We start from the raw sequence: 18,797 nt of genomic DNA on the forward strand, positions 1-18,797 counted from the left end.
TTTCATTGACCGCACCCCCAACCATCTTCTCCTCATTTATCATCCACGGTCAACGATCTCTCATAATTATAAAAATATCTGTTTTAATATTACAAGTCAGAATTGATTTTTTTTAAAATTATTTATTGAATATAATTTACAACTGTAGAAAATAATACAATAGGTAAATATGTAGTATGTTTCATATACTCTTGAAAATCTTGGGAAGGAACCACCCATTGGTGGTACTTCAAACATTAATTTAAATTAGAAGGTCCCGTGGCCATCTTCTTTTCAGATGCCTCTTAGGATTATCAGGGATTGTTAAGGATGAAATATTAAGGATTAATGGGTTAGGATGGTTAAGGAGTTTGGAATGAAAAGACGCATATCTGTTTATAAGGTCTTTGTGAATGAGTTTATTTGTGACGTAATAAGGAGCATCAAGGATTTTACGTAGGATTTTGGATTGTAACGATTGGCTGTCGGAAGAATTTGATGGTTTGGTGGAGCCCCAAAGCTCAATTCCATATGTCCAAATTGGCCTGATTATTGTATAGTATACTAATTTTTTGTAGTGAATGGGAAGTTTAGAGAATTGATTTAAACTCAAAGTAGGGGGGGGGGAGGGTGTGAAAGTAAGAGTTTAATCAGAAGTTAATAAATATATGTTAGTACACTTTGATTTTATTATTATTTATTATTTTATATTGATTTTATTCTTTCTTTAATGATTTTTTTTTTTTTTTTTTTTTTTAGAGCCATCAACATCTAGCGTTCGTTCAGCTTGGACATCACATCGCCAGTACGCTCCCTCTTATCAAAGAGAAGAAATATAGACAAAAAAAGAACACTTCCAAGCAGCTGTACACGATAGGTAGATATAAAATGATTTATTCATTAATGAACGTAATGTATGAATGAAATTGAGCACGAATTGAGTGATTGCTTTGATAAGTTTATTGAAAATATTTGTTTTAACACGGCCCATGTTGCGACATTGAGGGCCGGTTACACCAACACAGTTTTAACTAGGCTTTCTGAAATCTTAAGTAAAATCATTTTGATAAACTCACTAACGATGATAACCGGTTAAACTTAGTCATAGAGTAAATCTACGTCAAGGTAGAGTTAACTATACAAAAAACCTCCTATAGTTTATAGGGCTCTCACACTACTCTTTTTTTAAGCAAAAATGACGCTAGAGGTTAGGGATTAAGCCACGCCCCTTGAAGACACCTTTACATTGAAGCTAACTTAATTATCTAAAAAACCATTCATTTAATCATAAACATGAAGAGAATAGAATAATGTTTCCTATATTTTTTATATCTATGAATGAAAATTCCTTAAGACGTTCTCGAGAAATTCATGCTTCCTATCTTAATAATTTCAAAATATTATTAATATTTGAAGCAACCCGAGGAACGATTCCCAGCACAACGAGGAAGTTCATGGAGGAACTCGGGGGGTCGATGTCCAGGACGTGGCTAGGATGACAGAGAATATAATGATTGACTCCCTGGAAATCATCCACCACATGCATGGAAATTAATGAGTAGGGGAGTTATCCAGAAGTGGGATGGCATGCATGCATCGCATATCTTATTTGTTATTTTAGTTATTATTTTTTATTATTTTAAATATTTTAATATTTGTTATATAGAGGAATTTGTTGATCAAATGAAATAGGGGCTGTGAAATGGAAGGGAAAGAAAAAGAAAAGGAATAAATCGAAAAACTTGTAGTTAGCTTGTAGACTGGCATTAATTGTAAAAGAAAAAAAAATGTTATCTATGTATTATATTATATCATGTAAAAATATGTAACTTAGTTTTGTCCAGTCACGGATTGATCAGTTAGTTAGGATTGATCAAATAGTTTGTAGATTGTTTTATTATTATTATAATGATTGTTGAGGTATGTAATTTACAGACTAACTCTATTTGTAGGGGAGTTGCCCCATAAACAAATAAATCAATTATTATTATAACAACGGAGTTGAGCTTTGGGGCTCCACTAAACCATCAAATTCCTCCAGAATCCAATCCTCAAAGTCCAAAATCCTTCGTAAAATCCTTAATGCTCCTTACTTTGTCACAAATCAAGTCATCCATCAGGACCTCAATGTTCCATATGTTGCCGATTTGGCCAGAACCAGATACCGTTCCTTCCATAATAAACTTCTCAACCACCCAAACCAACTCGTTTCTAGCCTGGCTTCTCCTTCATTACCTGATGACGGATGACAGAGAATATAATACTTGACTCCCTGGGAATCATCCACCACATGCATGGAAATTAATGAGTAAGGGAGTTATCCAGAGGAGGGATGGCATGCATACATCGCATATCTTGTTTGTTGTTTTATTTATTACATTATTATTTTTAATATTTTAATATTTGTTATATAGGGGAATTTGTCGTTCAAATGAAATAAAAATTGTGAAATGGAAGAGAAATAAAAAAAGGAATTAAATGAAAAACTTGTATTTATTGTGTAGACGGGTATTAATTGTAAAAGAAAACTGTGGAAAAAAAAATGTTTTATTTCTATTTTATTATATCATTTAAAAATATATAATTTATATATGTCCGATCACGGATTGATTAGTATGTTGTGTAATGTAGCAACCCCATGTATTTGGCCAGCATGAATGAATAAAGCATTTCTTTCTCTCCTCTACCGTTCTAAAAAGTAAGGAGTGAATTTTTTTTTTTTTTTAAATATTTATTTATTGCTATTTACAACTTTACATTATAATACATTTAGTTAAATTGGAGTGTTACAGGCGTGTAGAGAAACTACCCATGGTAGCACTCTAATGACATTTTACATTAGCTGGTCTCATGGCCATCAAGGAGTGAATTTAAATTTAAATTCTTCAATTAATGTTTTCTAGAAACAATTAATAAAAAATTAATTTATTATATACCGACTGTCTTAGAGTATCTTTTAATAATGTTGCTCTTAACTCTGTTGAAGATATCTAGGACTACATCTGGACAAACGACTAACCTGGAATCCTCACACAGGATTGAAAAGACAGGAAACTGCACGTTGATTTTGACTATTACGGCACTTATTGGACAAACCGTCTAAACTTCCAACTCATTACAAAAACTGATCCACGCCTCTGTAATAAGGACAATCTGTACATAGGAAGTGAGGTTTTTTTTTAAATAAGTCGAATGAGATTAAACGAGCTTAGAAATACTCTAAAGGGATTATTACTATTGGTAAGTATTAAAAAGGATTAAAATTATTTAGTGTTTTGATATTTTTAATTTGATAATACGGTAATTATTTTTTTATATACCCCATTAGTTGCCTAGCTGCTTCCCGAGACTTAAAATTCCACTAATAATTAAATATACTCAAACCGATCCGAAATAATTGTTGATTAAAATGTAATCATAAATCTAAAAGCTCTGAAGAGCAAAGGTTTCAGAGTGTTGAAGCACCTAGCCTTTGAAGTAATTAAGCAGAATAACTTAGCTCCTAGGTCACAAAGTCCCTTTTAACTTCTTGTTTCTTCGTCAAAGCTCTCCTCTAATGAGAAATTTACAGCCCCTGTTAAGAATTTTCAACTATTTTTATTAATCAAAATCATAATTCATGTCTCTTCTGCTGTAATTTTGTTTGTTTGTGTGTGTATGTGTGTTTATATCTTTAAGAACCTTTTTCCATCATCCTCATAAATGGCCGAGGTATGGAGACATTTTTAAGCGGCCACCATTTTGGAACAATCGATACTCTTAAATAAAATAAAATCAGATTAATTTTTATTAATATATTCTTGTTTGAGAGTGGTTTAGTTTATTTTAAAAAAATTTGATCCTTTTTTCTCAACTTTATTCTTTTCAAAACCTTCCAACGTTTCGACCCTCAGGTCATTTTCAAGGATACCTACAAATAGTTTTTTAAAATTATTTTTATAACAATTTCATTATTTATTCACTTACATACTGATTTCTTTGGCCCTACCCTTATTTTTTTTTCTCATTTTCTCTTTTAAAATTCTGGCTAATTGCCTTTGTCCCATCTCAAAATAAATTAATCATTAAAATAGTATCATAATAACATTAAAAAATGTTCTGTTTTTTTAAAAATAGATTTCTACTTACATAACTTCTTCTATATAATTCTTTCTTAAATTTAAAACTTGTATTACTAATAAAACCATCCATAAGACCTAAATGTTCCTTATGTAACCGATCTAGCCCGAACCCGATATTATTCCTTCCATAATAAACTCCCTAACCACCCAAAACCACTCGTTTCTAAGCTTGCCTCCTCTTCCATTCCTGGCAATCCTCCAAGGCTCCTGAAAAGAAGATGGCCTCGTGACCTTATATTGTAAACTGTTTTAGAGTTATACTACTGGGTAGTTTCTCTACATGCTGTATTATATCATATGTCATTATGATTAAATTTTTCTAATTTCTAAGCTTGCTTCCTCTTCCATTCCTGGCAATCCTCCAAGGCTCCTGAAAAGAAGATGGCCTCGTGACCTTATATTGTAAACTGTTTTAGAGTTATACTACTGGGTAGTTTCTCTACATGCTGTATTATATCATATGTCATTATGATTAAATTTACTGGTTGTATTTTTTTATACAGTTGTAAATATCAACAAATAAATAAAATATAAAAAAAAAAAATAAAAATAAAAACTTGTATTAACCACTTCTCTTCTTTCTTTCATTTAAATTTGCAAACCTTAAAATAGAACCTACCTTCAACAGGTTAGGACTCTGTTATCACCTTATCATATAACATAATTTTTCTTAAAACATTAATTTACATTTTCAATATAATTTAATTAACATTTATTACTAATTTTTCTGCTTACAACACAATCATTTTTAAATATATTTAAAATCTATAATTAATTTATTCCTATTTTATGTGTATTTCTCTCAAATATACATATACCCCCCCTTTTTTTTTTAACATTTTTACTTCTCTATTCACACTTTTATTATTGCGTATTTATTCCATTTATATACTTGTACTATTTAAGGAATTGAACATTTTTTTATTTTTTATCTATTTTGTATACAATTATTACATATTTATTCTGCTTAAAATTTCTCAATAGTGGTGGTTCAGTCCCTTAGAATCTGATTTGAAGTTGACAGTACAATTTATATTTGCTGATATATAAATCGATTCTAATAACTTTCCTCTAAAATTATTATTCTCTTTATGAATGATTTGGACATTCACATTACAAATGTAAATGAAAGAAAGAAGAGAAGTGGTTAGTACAAGTTTTTAATTTAAGAAAGAATTATATAGAAGAAGTTATGTAAGTAGAAATCTATTTTTAAAAAACAAAACATTTATAATGCTATTATGATATTATTTTAATGATTAATTTTTTTAGAGATGGAACAAAGGCAATTAGCCGGCATTTTTAAGAATTTTAAAAGAAAAAATGACAACAAAATAAAGGTAGGGCCAAAGAAATCAGTATGTAATTGAAGAAAATAATGAAATTGTTATAAAAATAATTTTAAAAAACTGTTTGTAAGTATCCTTGAAAATGACCTGAGGGTCGAAACGTTGGAACGTTTTGAGAACAATAAAGTTGAGAAAAAAGGATCAAATTTGTTTTTAAATAAAATAAAATCGTATTTTTTAATAACTAATTATACCGACATTGTATTCTATATTTAAGCCATATCGATTCTTGGCTTGATTGGACGTGATATAACAATGCTGTTTTTAACATTAATTTTTTTCATTCTTCGTTGTGACATTGGTGTAATATTATTATATATTTTTAAAAATAAATTGGCATAAGTAAATCGATAAATGTTGGAGTGTTGTTCCAACTGATTGGAACGCGGCAAAGGCTGCTGTCAGCTTTCTCATAAGCGTTGAGGCAGTGCTACGTACTGATTAGGCAATGATTCGCTATTGCTATATTTGAGGATGTATGGTATATAGATTTAATGTACACAAATGCTCGTATGATATAATTTATTGTATTTAGTTAAAATAAAACATTTACGTACACTTCCATTACGTCTCCGATCCAGTTTTTCTCTGTAATAATAATTTTTATTTTTAATAATTTATTTATTGTTATTTACAACTGTATACACATATATACAACAAGTAAATTTGTTGTAGGAGATATAGTGACATGATAAAAACACGTGGAGAATCTACCCACTGATAGAACTCCAGTAACATTTCTAGAGGAGAAGATCTCGAGGCCATCTTCTTTTCAGACGCCTAGGAGGATTATTAGGTAATGAAGGAGAAGCCAGGTTAGAAACAAGAGGATTTGGGTGGTTGAGAAGTTTATTATGGAAGGAACGGTATCTGTTTCTGGCCAAATCGGCAACATATGGAACATTGAGGTCCTGATGGATGACTTGATTTGTGACAAAGTAAGGAGCATTAAGGATTTTAGGAAGGATTTTGGACTGTAAGGATTGGATTCTGGAGAAATTTTATGGTTTAGTGGAGCCCCAAAGCTCAACTCCGTTGTTATAATAATAATTTATTTATTTGTTTATGGGGCGACTCTCGTACAAATAGAGTTAGTCTGTAAATTACGTAATTTAACAGTCATTATAATAATAATAAAACGATCAACAAACTATTTGATTATTATATAAACTAATAACAAAATATTATACCCAAATGGTGAATTATAAATCATTTATAAAAGCTAATAATAAACAGTAAACCCAAACTGGGGTTATCTACATAAGTCAGAGTGAAGAAACAGAACAAAAATGACATTACGTACTTAATAAAATAAAAGAAACAAAATACTATACATCTTAAGTATTAATCTGTAAAGATAGGTATCCTGCTCCAACTATAAGGCTTTGGGTTACAGAGAGAAAGAAATACTTTATTCATTCTTGCTGCCCAAATACATGGGGTTGCTACATTACACAGCATACTGATCAATCCGTGACTGGACAAATATAAGTTACATATTTTTACATGATATAATATAATACATAGATAATATTTCTTTTTTCTTCCACAGTTTTCTTTTACAATAAATACCAGTATACAAACTAACTACAAGTTTTTCGATTTATTCCTTTTCTTTTTCTTTCCCTTCCACATCACAACCCCTATTTCATTTGATCAACAAATTCCTCTATATAACAAATATTAAAATATTTAAAATAATAAAGTAATAAATAAATAAAACAACAAATAAGATATGCGATGCATGCATGCCATCCCTCCTCTGGATAACTCCCTTACTCATTAATTTCCATGCATGTGGTGGATGATTCCCAGGGAGTCAAGTATTATATTCTCTGTCATCCTAGCCACGACCTGGGCATCGACCCCGAGCTCCTCCATGAAGCTCCTAGTTGTGCTGGGAATCGTTCCACATTCCCACATATAAAAATATGTTTAAGATCCGATTGTGAGGGGACAGAAAAAAATTTATACAACTGGTTTTGATTAATATAGCTTAGTTTTGGCATGTATCGGATTCGGTTCTCATTATACTCTAGGCAGTTTGTTAAGAAATGGAAAAGATCCTCCATTGCTGTTCCATCAAAAGCACGACATAGCTTCTTTGGGACTAAAATATATTTCTGCGGACCAACACTTAAAATAATTGCATATTTGTAGAATAGTCGTAGTTGGACAATTATTCTCAAATAAGTTTTTGTCTGTACGCAGGCTTCTTTGTGGTTGCAAATGGTAACGCCACATTTTTTTTTTTAAATTTATTTATTGATATTTACTACTGTATAGCTTTGTTTATTTTATATATTTTAGTAAAATTTATTTAAAAAAAAAATTAAGATATAATTTGATACAAATAAATAATTGTAATTTTTCTTCTTGTATTTAGTCATTTAAAATTTTTTTTCTGTATTTTTTTTTTTATTTATTAATATTTACAACTGTATAAAAAAATACAATCAGTAAATTTGATCATCATGGCATAATGATATGATACAGGATGTAGAGAAACTACCCAGTAGTAGAACTCTAAACACAGTTTACAATATAAGGTCACGAGGCCATCTTCTTTTCAGGCGCCTCGGAGGATTGCCAGGAATGGAAGAGGAAGCAAGGTTAGAAACGAGTGGGTTTGGGTGGTTAGGGAGTTTATTATGGAAGGAATAATATCTGGTTCGGGCTAGATCGGTTACATAAGGAACATTTAGGTCTTTATGGATGGTTTTATTAGTAACAAAATAAGGAGCATTGAGGATTTTACGAAGGATTTTGGATTGTAAAGATTGGATACGAGAGGAATTCGAAGGTTTAGTGGAGCCCCAAAGCTCAACTCCGTATGTCCAGATAGGCCTTATTATTGTCATGTAGATCAGTCTTTTGTAATGAGTTGGAAGTTTAGACCGTTTGTCTAGTAAGTGCTGTAATAGTCGGAATCTGCGTGCAGTTGCCTGTCTTTTCAGTCTTGTGTGATACGCCACATTTAAACGATAATTTTGATTTGGTATCGATGATGTCGTTTTTCTGTTGTTGTAAGGCGGGGTTACTGTATTTAAGTGTTAAAACCGTGGACATATGATAGTTTGGTAAACTGCCCACTATGTAACTCCGGAGAAAAGAAAGATACCTTTCACTCCTTAATAATCTATCACAATTATATTGAAATTATAATAAAATATTTTTAGCACCGGCCCTACTCTCCAGAGTAATTATTTCCTTTGTTAAAAAAACTATAATTGGAGAGCTCAATTATATATGACGGGCTACACAGGAAAGAGCTCAGCTAGTTAGTATTTGAGGGGTTAAAACAATACTACATTTTGTTACCATGTTTCTTAAAACATAAATACTATATTGTTATTGTTACTACTGGCAGCTTAAAATCATTATTTTTAAAGTATATAACGTATTATTTTTAAAGTTTTATTATTTATAGCTTTTAGTTAAAAATCCACAAAGACTTCGACGGACAGGTTTTACCGTAATGTAGTAAATGTGCACAACGCACCAATTTTTTTGTCAGTTTTTAAGAAAAAAACAAAGAGCTTTACCCTTTATCGAGCTTTGAGGTGACAAGGATGCGGTCCATAGACAAGAAGGATGGAAGCCAGCAATTAGCCTCACTCCTTCCCCAACCACACTCGCACTACCGCTTCTGGAGAGGTGGCACGGTCAGCACTAATCCTAACTAGCAGCACTGTCCCAATCTTAATGAGTAAGCTGACAGCAGCCTTTCTCTTGTTCCAATCAGTTGAAACGGCATTTCAAGGTGTATTGATTTACTAATACAAATTTGTTTACTTTTTTATTTTAAAAAAATATAGATCAAGTTAAAAATACCATTTTTATATTATATATATGTATGTATAGTTGACCGTAAAAATTGATATATAAAAAGATGGTCAGGAATGCGGGCAAAAGAGAAACAAAAATAGTTTATAACTATTTATTTTCCGACGTTTCGTCCCACTGCAGGGCTTCATCAGGACTAAAAAGATAAAAAATGATACAATGATAAAAATAAAAATACAAAGATAAGATACAAAGATAAGAATAAAAATATGTAACAATGACAAGAGTAAATTTTTTTTATGAAAATACGTAAAATATACAGTTAAAAAAGTACAGGAGACGTACATAAAACAAAAACAATACGGGGAAGGAAAAAAAAAATAGAGATTAAATAAACGTCATGAAAGAATAATTATAAATTAAAAAAATAATAATAAAGATAATAAATGAGCAAAGAACAAGTCAGGACAACCTACCTGTTCAAAGCAAACGGTTGAACAGGAGGCAACAATGAAGCGGAAGCGTGGAGGTGGGCAGTCAGCCGTTTAACGGCTATATTTCAATTTCAAATACGTCACGTATACAGGAAGTAGTGATAAAGATATGACGAAAAATGAAAAATGATAAGAGAAAGATACAGAAATATGATAATAATAATAATTATAATAATTTTTAATTTAGGAATAACTAAGTAAAATTAGAATGACACATATCGTTACTAATAATACGAGATTATACAGAAGAAAATAATACAATATAGGATATAATAACAATGATTGTAAAAGAAGTAACTAATAATAAGTAAAAGTAAATAAAGAGTAGTATTAAAAAAAAAAATTACAAAGAAATAAGTAAGAAAAATAATAATATAAATATAATAACAATGATAACGACTGTAGTATTTATATATCGTGAAAATAATCATTTATCTACACTGATAATAGTAACAGTAAAGATAACAGGAGTAACATGAATAACATAAAGCGAAATAAGGTAATTTAAAATCGGAAGTGAAAGTTTAGAAAATAAAATAAAAATATATATAAAAGTACAAGGTGAGATATAGAAAAGTACATAAAAAGATTAAAAATAAGTAATAAAGTATAGAACTTATTTATATTCTTACTTATTTTTATTCTTATCATTGTATCTTATCTTTGTATTTTTATTCTTATCATTGTATCTTATCTTTGTATTTTTATTCTTATCATTGTATCTTATCTTTGTATTTTTATTTTTATCATTGTATCATTTTGTATCTTTTTGGCCCTGATGAAGCCCTGCAAAGTGGGGCGAAACGTCGGAAAATAAATAGTAAACTATTGTTGTTTCTCTTTCGACCGCAACCCTCACCATCTTCTTATATAACATTTTTATATTACTTCCAATCAAACCAAGAATCGATATGATCTAAATATAGAATACAATGTTGATAAAATTAGTTATTATAAAAATGCAAATTTATTTTATCTTGACCATTTATGAAGATGGAGGGAAAATTCCATATATTTTCGAAATTTTAAAGAAGAATAGAATAGAAGCCTTTTAAAAAAAAAAAAAAATGATAAAAATTAATTTTAAGTTTTCGAAAATTTATATTATTAATATAAAATTATTAATATAATTATATAAAATTATTAATATTCCTCCATTTTACTCTGTCCGTCTGGACTTGGCCCCACTCTGGATAATGGTGAATCACACAATGATTTTGTACCAATGTGGACTCTCTGTGGGCAATATCAGCATCATAAGAGCAGAAAAATCTGTTTTTGTATTTCCTGTAACGCCAAAACGCGTTAGTCTTTGCCGCTTTGTATTGATATTTTTCTTTATTCGTTTTTATTTTCATCATCAGTCGAAACAATTATTATTCAGCCCCCCTTTGCCTTTGTCCCACAACAAAATAAGAATAATTACAGACTCGTTGAGCTCGTTAAAAGGTTTAGATTGTATGTATCCAGAGGATCCGAAATTTCCTGCAACTATTTCAACTTAAGCACCTTACAAAATATGGGTGTGGCAGTAACAAATGTATGGGCTCCAAGTCTCATAGGAAATGAACTGGTCAAGATGCTAGAGAAGCACTTGCGCTTCCCCTTTCCGGAAGTAATTTTAACTCCATCAGAAATTAGCAAACCCCTTGAAAAGGAAATTAAAGATAAATGGTAATCTTTATGGAGCGAAAGCCCAAGGAGTAAATAAAAAATTATTAAAAATGACGTCAAGCTCTGGGGTACTTCAAGCCGTAAATGTAGAGAAGTCTTACTGACCGGCTAAGAACAGGTCACACGAGGCTCACCCACTCCTAACTTATCTCAAAACTTTGTTTATTTTATATATTTTAGTAAAATTTATTTAAAATTAAAATATAATTTGATACAAATAAATAATTGTATTTATTATTAATTGTAATTTTTCTTCTTGTATTTAGTCATTTAAAATTTTTTTTCTGTATTTTTTTTTATTTATTAATATTTACAACTGAATAAAAAAATACAATCAGTAAATTTGATCATCATGACGTAATGATATGATACAGGATGTAGAGAAACTGCCCAGTAGTAGAACTCTAAAAACAGTTTACAATATAAGGTCACGAGGCCATCTTCTTTTCAGGCGCCTCGGAGGATTGCCAGACCCTTAAAATAATTGCATATTTGTAGAATAGTCGTAGTTGGACAATTATTATCAAATACGTTTTTCTCTGTACGCAGGCTTCTTTGTGGTGCAAATGGTAACGCCACATTATTATTATTTTTTTTTTTTTATTTATTGATATTTACAACTGTATAAAAAATACAACAAGTAAATTTGATCATAATGACATAATGATATGATACAAGATGGAGAGAAACTACCCAGTAGTAGAACTCTAAAAACAGTTTACAATATAAGGTCACGAGACCATGTTCTTTTCAGGCGCCTCTGAAGATTGCCAGGAATGGAAGAGGAAGCAAGGTTAGAAACGAGTGGTTTTGGGTGGTTAGGGAGTTTATTATGGAAGGAATAATATCGGGTTCGGGCTAGATCGGTTACATAAGGAACATTTAGGTCTTTATGGATAGTTTTATTTTTTCTGTATTTAAAATTATTTGTATCCAATTTTAATAAAAGTTGTAATTAAGTGTGACCACACTGTTGGCCAATATATTCCGGCATTACAATTGCCTTTTTACAGTAACCTTATTATAGCTCTAATGGGACCTAGTCCAAGAATAATAACCTATTTTATATATTATTTAATTTTAAAAAAATACATTATTTTCTAGAATATTTAAAGTTTAAAATAAACAAATGAATGAAAATTAATTGTAATTTAAAAAACTGATATCGACAACAAAATGTGAGGACGCTTTGAGTAACTCTCAACTTTAGTTTAATCCCTCGGCCTAGCGATTTCTGGCATATAGACTGCGGCAAAAACTCTCCACTGACAGTTGACAATTAAGATTTGCTGCCCCACTCGAATGCCAGAAATCGTTAGGTTGGGGGATTACATTTAAAAAACAGTCACTTTTTTTTGGAAACATTTGATATCTTAAAAAATAATGTTTAATTTTTTTTTTTAATAAACAACTTTCTCCATTATATCAGAATCAATTATTTATTCGTACCAAAATTTATTTTTTAATGTTTATCCTAAAATAAATCAATTTTTAATTAGCTGTTCCTGGAAACATTAATTGAAGAAATTAACAAGTAAATTCAATATTCAATCAATCAAAATTACTAATTACTTTTTAGAAATATATTTTGGAATCCTTAATACTCAAATTCAAATGGGCCTGTACAGAACAGAGAAAGAAGCACAAATTTCTCGAAAAAATCTTAATGGATTTTCATTATAGATATAATAAATTATTGAAAATAACATTTCAGTTCTATTCATTTGATATTAAATTAACGGTTTTACCAATTATTACATTAATGTGCGAAATCCCTATTAACTTCAAGCTAAAGTTGCTATCAAGGGGCGTGGCCTAATCCCCACCCCTTAGCGTCATTTTGGCTTAGAAGGAGAGTAGGATCATAGCACATGTCCGATTATAACCTTTCTTCCGTAGGTAGAGAAGGTTATGTAAGAGCATGTCTTTTCACATGAATCGATTGTAGCTTGATATGGTGGTCCCTAAATATGAATTATTCATTACCTTAGTTCAGATCGGCACCGTGTTGTGTGATGAGGGAGCTGCAATCGGTTTTCCACTGTATTCAGTTTTATAATATAAGGAGAAGATAATCGGGGGTGTAGTCAGAAAAAACAAAAGTAAGCAAAAACTTATTTATTTGTGCCGACGTTTCGACCTGAATTTCAGGCCTTCATAAAAGCTGAAAAACAAGACGAGATAACAGCCTTAGGCTTCTGCCTAGGCCTTCTTCAAGTCTTAGGCTACTGCATTCTCTTTCGCATCTTTTTCGATCCTGTCATTCCATGATGTAGAGGCGTCCAGTTGGATTACTTCGAGCCACATATCCCGCCCATCTTAACCTCCTTACCATCATATCATAAAATTGGACTGACCAATCTCTGCGAACTGCTACTGTCAGTTCTTCATAAAATAATAATAAATAATGATAATAATAATAATCCTGATCTGGAAGGCGACACTGGAGAGCATTTAGGACCTGGATCTGTCGTTGAATATTCTGGAACAAATCCAGAAAGCAGTTTTGCTCGGGACTTATTGTCAGAAAATTTCTCAATATGAAAGATTAAATTTTTCTAGCCTCACCCTTGACCTAGGTCCAGGTACTTGCTACTTCCGGTGAAAACATATAAGAATAAGAAAAATTCATAAATAATAATAAAAAAAATTAAACTAAAGTTTGTTTATTATTATTTCATTTGTATTTTTATAGTTTCTTAATTAAGGTTGTTATATCGTTTTGTTTCTCAGCTCTGATGAAGGCCTGAAATTCGGTCGAAACGTGAGGAACAAATAAATAAGTTTTTTTTATTTATGCATTTATTCTGACCGCTCTTCCGACCCTCTTCTCCTGATGTTTATCTACAATCCTCTAAGAACAACTTATTGATTTAATAATAGTACCAAGAGAAGTTTATTATAAAGAAAATGTTTTAAATTAAAATTTATAGTATCTTTTAACCCTCTCCGAAACTTGATTTTGGACCTCCCCTCCCCCATGTTCGTGGGTACACTTACGGTATATAGCCAATGAACGTAAACTTAGAACTCTAATATTTATTGCTCCTTATTCTTGAAACTTGTATTATTATTCTCCAATAAATCATTTAGCTTTCGAATAAAGGCCTCATTCATAAATCGGTATAGTCACTATATACTTATTGACTTCGACAGTAATAGAAACAGAATAAATGAATAAAACTGTAATAGAAAAGGAATAATTTAAGATGTTTGTTAAATGGAGAGATTATTAATTATTAATTTTATTCAAGGCTTGTAGAATTGCCTATACATTCTTAACTTATTCCTATTAATACATTTCTAAACCAATCCCTCCCACCTGTAAACTATATCGATTTTGTTCTTCGCTCGTCGTTCAGTCCCCAATCGCTGGTAGATAGATTGCAATCGTTGATCGCTTCAAATGCTAGAGGTAAGTTTCGACATATTTGCATTTCTCCTTTATTCTAAAACAATTTAAATTTACAAGTTAAGTAATATTTTTGAATGAATTAATATATTTTATTTTATTCGTTCACAAAATTATTTTATTGTTTTATGATTGAACTATCAGACACGAAAATGCTTCGCTATTGTGATATTTGAGGAATTATAAACATTAATAGAACGCTAATAAAACTTTGATATCAAATAATATATAGATGGAATGATAAGACTGTAATTAAGTAATATAACTGATAACCACCTGCTTCGCTGTGTAATCATCAATATTAGTCCGATATAGCTGATTTTTTCTTTCAAATTATTTTAGACAAATTTCTCTTTTCGAAAATAAAATTAACCAATCTACACCAAACGTAGTTTAGGGCTCTATAAACTGCATCAAAAGTGACTGATCTGATCTAATTAAACAAATTAAAACCGCAGTTATAAAATAAAGTTTTTATTTATTTGTAACTACTATTCGCCCTATATATAATAGCATTAAGTCTAAATTTTGTAAATATAAGTTAAAAAGGGGACATTCAGCTTTCCAACGGTTGTATTAAAATAGGAAGTGGATAAAATTATAAAAGTTAAGTTATAAACAATTATTTAACATAAAAAAAAAGTATAAAAAAATTCCTCCAAATAAATCAAGGTGTAAAATTTCTAGTTTCTAATTGTACAAGACCCCAATAGGAGAAAAAGGTAATTATTTCGTCCCAATTTTTGATTACTTAATTGAAAACTAGGTATAATTACTAGTCAAAATGGCGGCTGTTTCTAAACGTTAAAAATAATTAATTTTTTATTCCGAGCTCTTTATGTTTACAACTACCAACAACAGTATGAAAGGGTTTCAGATGGCTTTTAACTGTAATGTTATATTTATTGAATTGAATATATCAAACAAATATTCTAATAATATAATAAATTAGGTATAAGAAAAAATTTGACTATATTACTTTTATGTGAATAAAAAAAAGGAAAGAAAATAATTAACTAATTTGATAGATGGTTTCTTTCTGGAAAAATGATATAATTAGGAAGGTGAAAAACTGCCTTATAGTTTCATTGTGTGAACTATTAGTACAAGAGCCCAAGACGAAAAAAAGGCAGTTATCTCACCCCAATTAATGATTACCTTAATGAAAACTAGGTATAATTACTAGTCAAAATTGATGAGTCTGCCAAGTATAGGTAAGGGGATTAAAAATGGCGGCTGTTTCAAAGCGATAAAAAGAACTAATTTTTCATTCGGAGCTCTATATTTTAAAAACTACCAACAACACTATAAAATATAACATCATTTAAAGTAGAGTAACTTTGCTAAAATGTAAGCTCTAATAGAGTTATTTACGTTCAATAGTTCTCCATATATAGCTTTTTAAAAAGCAACATTTAATAAAAATATATGGAACGTACTGAAAGATCAGTAGTTAGTGAATTTAATTTGAGAAATCTATATCTCAGGAACTATGTGTCGTAAAGATGTCTATCAGCACTAGCACTGAAATTAAAGCTAGTTTAATGAGCTATAAAGTAGTTTATGAAGTTTATTTTCGTAGGAGTAGTAGTTTTCATGAAATTTGCTAAAATAAATTCATTTATAATAGTTCGGACAAGTTTTTATCAAATTTATTTTCAAAAATGAATATCATAAAAACTACTACCCCTACGAAGATAAGTGTCATTAACTACTTTATACTATATACTAGACAACGGTTGTGTTCAAGAAGGTGATTTGGTCAGAATCACGCTTGACAGCCAGGTTTTTACCCGATTTGGGGCTCCAGAAACCACAGGGTTGAATCAACGGCTACAGTGAAACAAATAATAATGGTCTGCCCGGCTGGATTCGAAACCGGGTTTGTAGTTGGTTGTCCCATCAATGAGCTACCAACACCCACAAGAATAGTAAGATAGTATTATAGTATTACATGTATATTAAATAATAATATTAAATAGTCCAACGTTTCGGCCAATTCGGCCATCCTCAAGGACAATCTCACATTGAAATTTAAATATGTTTTGCAGGCTATTGTGCCCTGGTCATAAGTCAAAATCACCCTATTTTATTAAAACTTCATTAATTTTTTTTTAATTATTTATTTATTGTAATTTACAACTGTACAAAATAATACAATAGGTAAATATGTAGTATGTTTCATATACACTTGAAAATCTTGGGAAGGAACCACCCATTGGTGGTACTTCAAACATTAATTTAAACTAGAAGGTGTCGTGGCCATCGGAGGATTATCAGGAATTGTTAAGGATGAAAGATTAAGAATTAATGGGTTAGGATGGTTAAGGAGTTTGGAATAAAAAGACGCATATCTGTTTTGGGTCAAATCTGCAACGAATGGGATGTTAAGGTCTTTATAAATGAGTTTATTTGTGACGTAATAAGGAGCATCAAGGATTTTGGATTGTAACGATTGGATGCGGGAAGAATTTGATGGTTTGGTGGAGCCCCAGAGCTCAATTCCATATGTCCAAATTGGTCTGATTATCGTAGTGTATACTAATTTTTTGTAGTGAATGGGAAGTTTAGAGCGTTTGTCAAGTAAGTGTTGTAGCAATCGGAATATACGAGCAGTTTCTTGTCGTTTCAGTCTTGTGTGTGGATTCCAAGTAAGTCTCTTGTCAAGATGGAGTCCTAAGTATCGAATCTGTTCTACAGGCGTTAGTGGTGTATCTATAAAGGATACTGTAGGACAGGCGACGGAGAGTAAAGGTGATCTGGTGGGATTTGTCAGGATTTATTTTGATTCTCCAGTTTTTACACCATTCTTCAATAGATGTTATGTGTGCCTCATTAATTTTTAAATCTTTTAATTTTCGATTGATCTACACTATCACTATCATATAGTGATGTAGATTAAAGTAAACTTAATGAAAAAAGTAAACGCCCCAGGCCGGATTCAAATAGGTGCCGCCTGCAGATCTCAGGTTGATAGACCTGCGCCTATCCACCTGAGCTACGGACGGCCCGTTTATCTTTTTATAGCACTTAAACTATAAAAAAAAGACATCTAAAGAGTGTATGAGAAGAATAATATTAAAATTAAGTAAGAGGAAAGAACAAATAATAAAATACATATTAAAATCTAGTTAGTAAATATATGAACAAAATGAAAATTATTTAAAATCAAGTCATGAAAGAATTAGGAAATAAAACGTACATGTAGGTAATTAAAATACCAGAATACAGAAATAAAATATAAAGTTAGGTAATACAAATAATTAATTAGTATTATAATAATACTAGTATTAATTAATGTTAGTAAATTGTATTTCATTCATTCTGGTATTTTATTTATATATTTCATTAATTACATATTTTTCATTCTTTTTTATTACATAACTGTAATTTTAAATTATTACTATTATTAAATTAAAATTTTCTTATTTCTTTGTTTATTTTGGATCATATTACTTTTTATCTTATTGTTTTATTCCTTTTTATTTTTTGGATCTGTCGATTTGTGTTTCAACTTATTTATTCGTTAAATTATTTCTTTTAACTTATTTATTCATTTGAGTATATCTTTTAACTAAAGTTGTTTTATTATTGAGTCTTTGGTTTCATTTCATTTTGCAATCTAATGTGTATTGCGGATCACTGGAGAAGAACTGAGAGAGTAAATTAGGGAGAATAAATTAAATAAAATTTTTAAATAGAAAATCAAAAATAAGATATTTTTATTTAATGTGTAGAAGAATATTGTAAAAGGAAAGGATAGGGAAAAATATTATTGTTATATTATGTAAATATATGTATTGTACATATGTCGGATAAGGGATTGATTGGTATACTGTGAGGTGTAGCAACGCAATGTATTTGGTTAGCATGGCTAAAAAGAGCATTTCTTTTTCTTCTCTAATTACCTACATATAATAGTACAAGAGCCCAGATAGATTTATTTATTGATAGATATTACAATCTTCCACACAGTTGTGGG

General features: G+C 30.3%; 1 protein-coding gene across 2 annotated transcripts in view; it reads left to right on the top strand.

Annotated features, from left to right (window-relative positions):
* The first annotated feature begins 764 nt into the window (after nt 1–764).
* The window catches only part of FMRFaR (FMRFamide Receptor), a 42,374-nt gene continuing 24,341 nt past the window's right edge, over nt 765–18,797 (top strand). Inside the window, exon 1 of one of the 2 annotated variants that reach the window (XM_014429368.3) lies at nt 765–856. The gene's annotated coding sequence lies outside the window, so the exon portion shown is untranslated. Of the gene's footprint in view, nt 857–14,779; nt 14,819–18,797 lie in introns of those variants that run through there. The other variant, XM_067050717.1, reaches the window with a different exon arrangement.

Source organism: Halyomorpha halys, unplaced genomic scaffold (assembly GCF_000696795.3).
Source record: "Halyomorpha halys isolate HHAL.00 unplaced genomic scaffold, Hhal_1.1 Scaffold795.1, whole genome shotgun sequence".
NCBI lineage: Eukaryota > Metazoa > Arthropoda > Insecta > Hemiptera > Pentatomidae > Halyomorpha > Halyomorpha halys.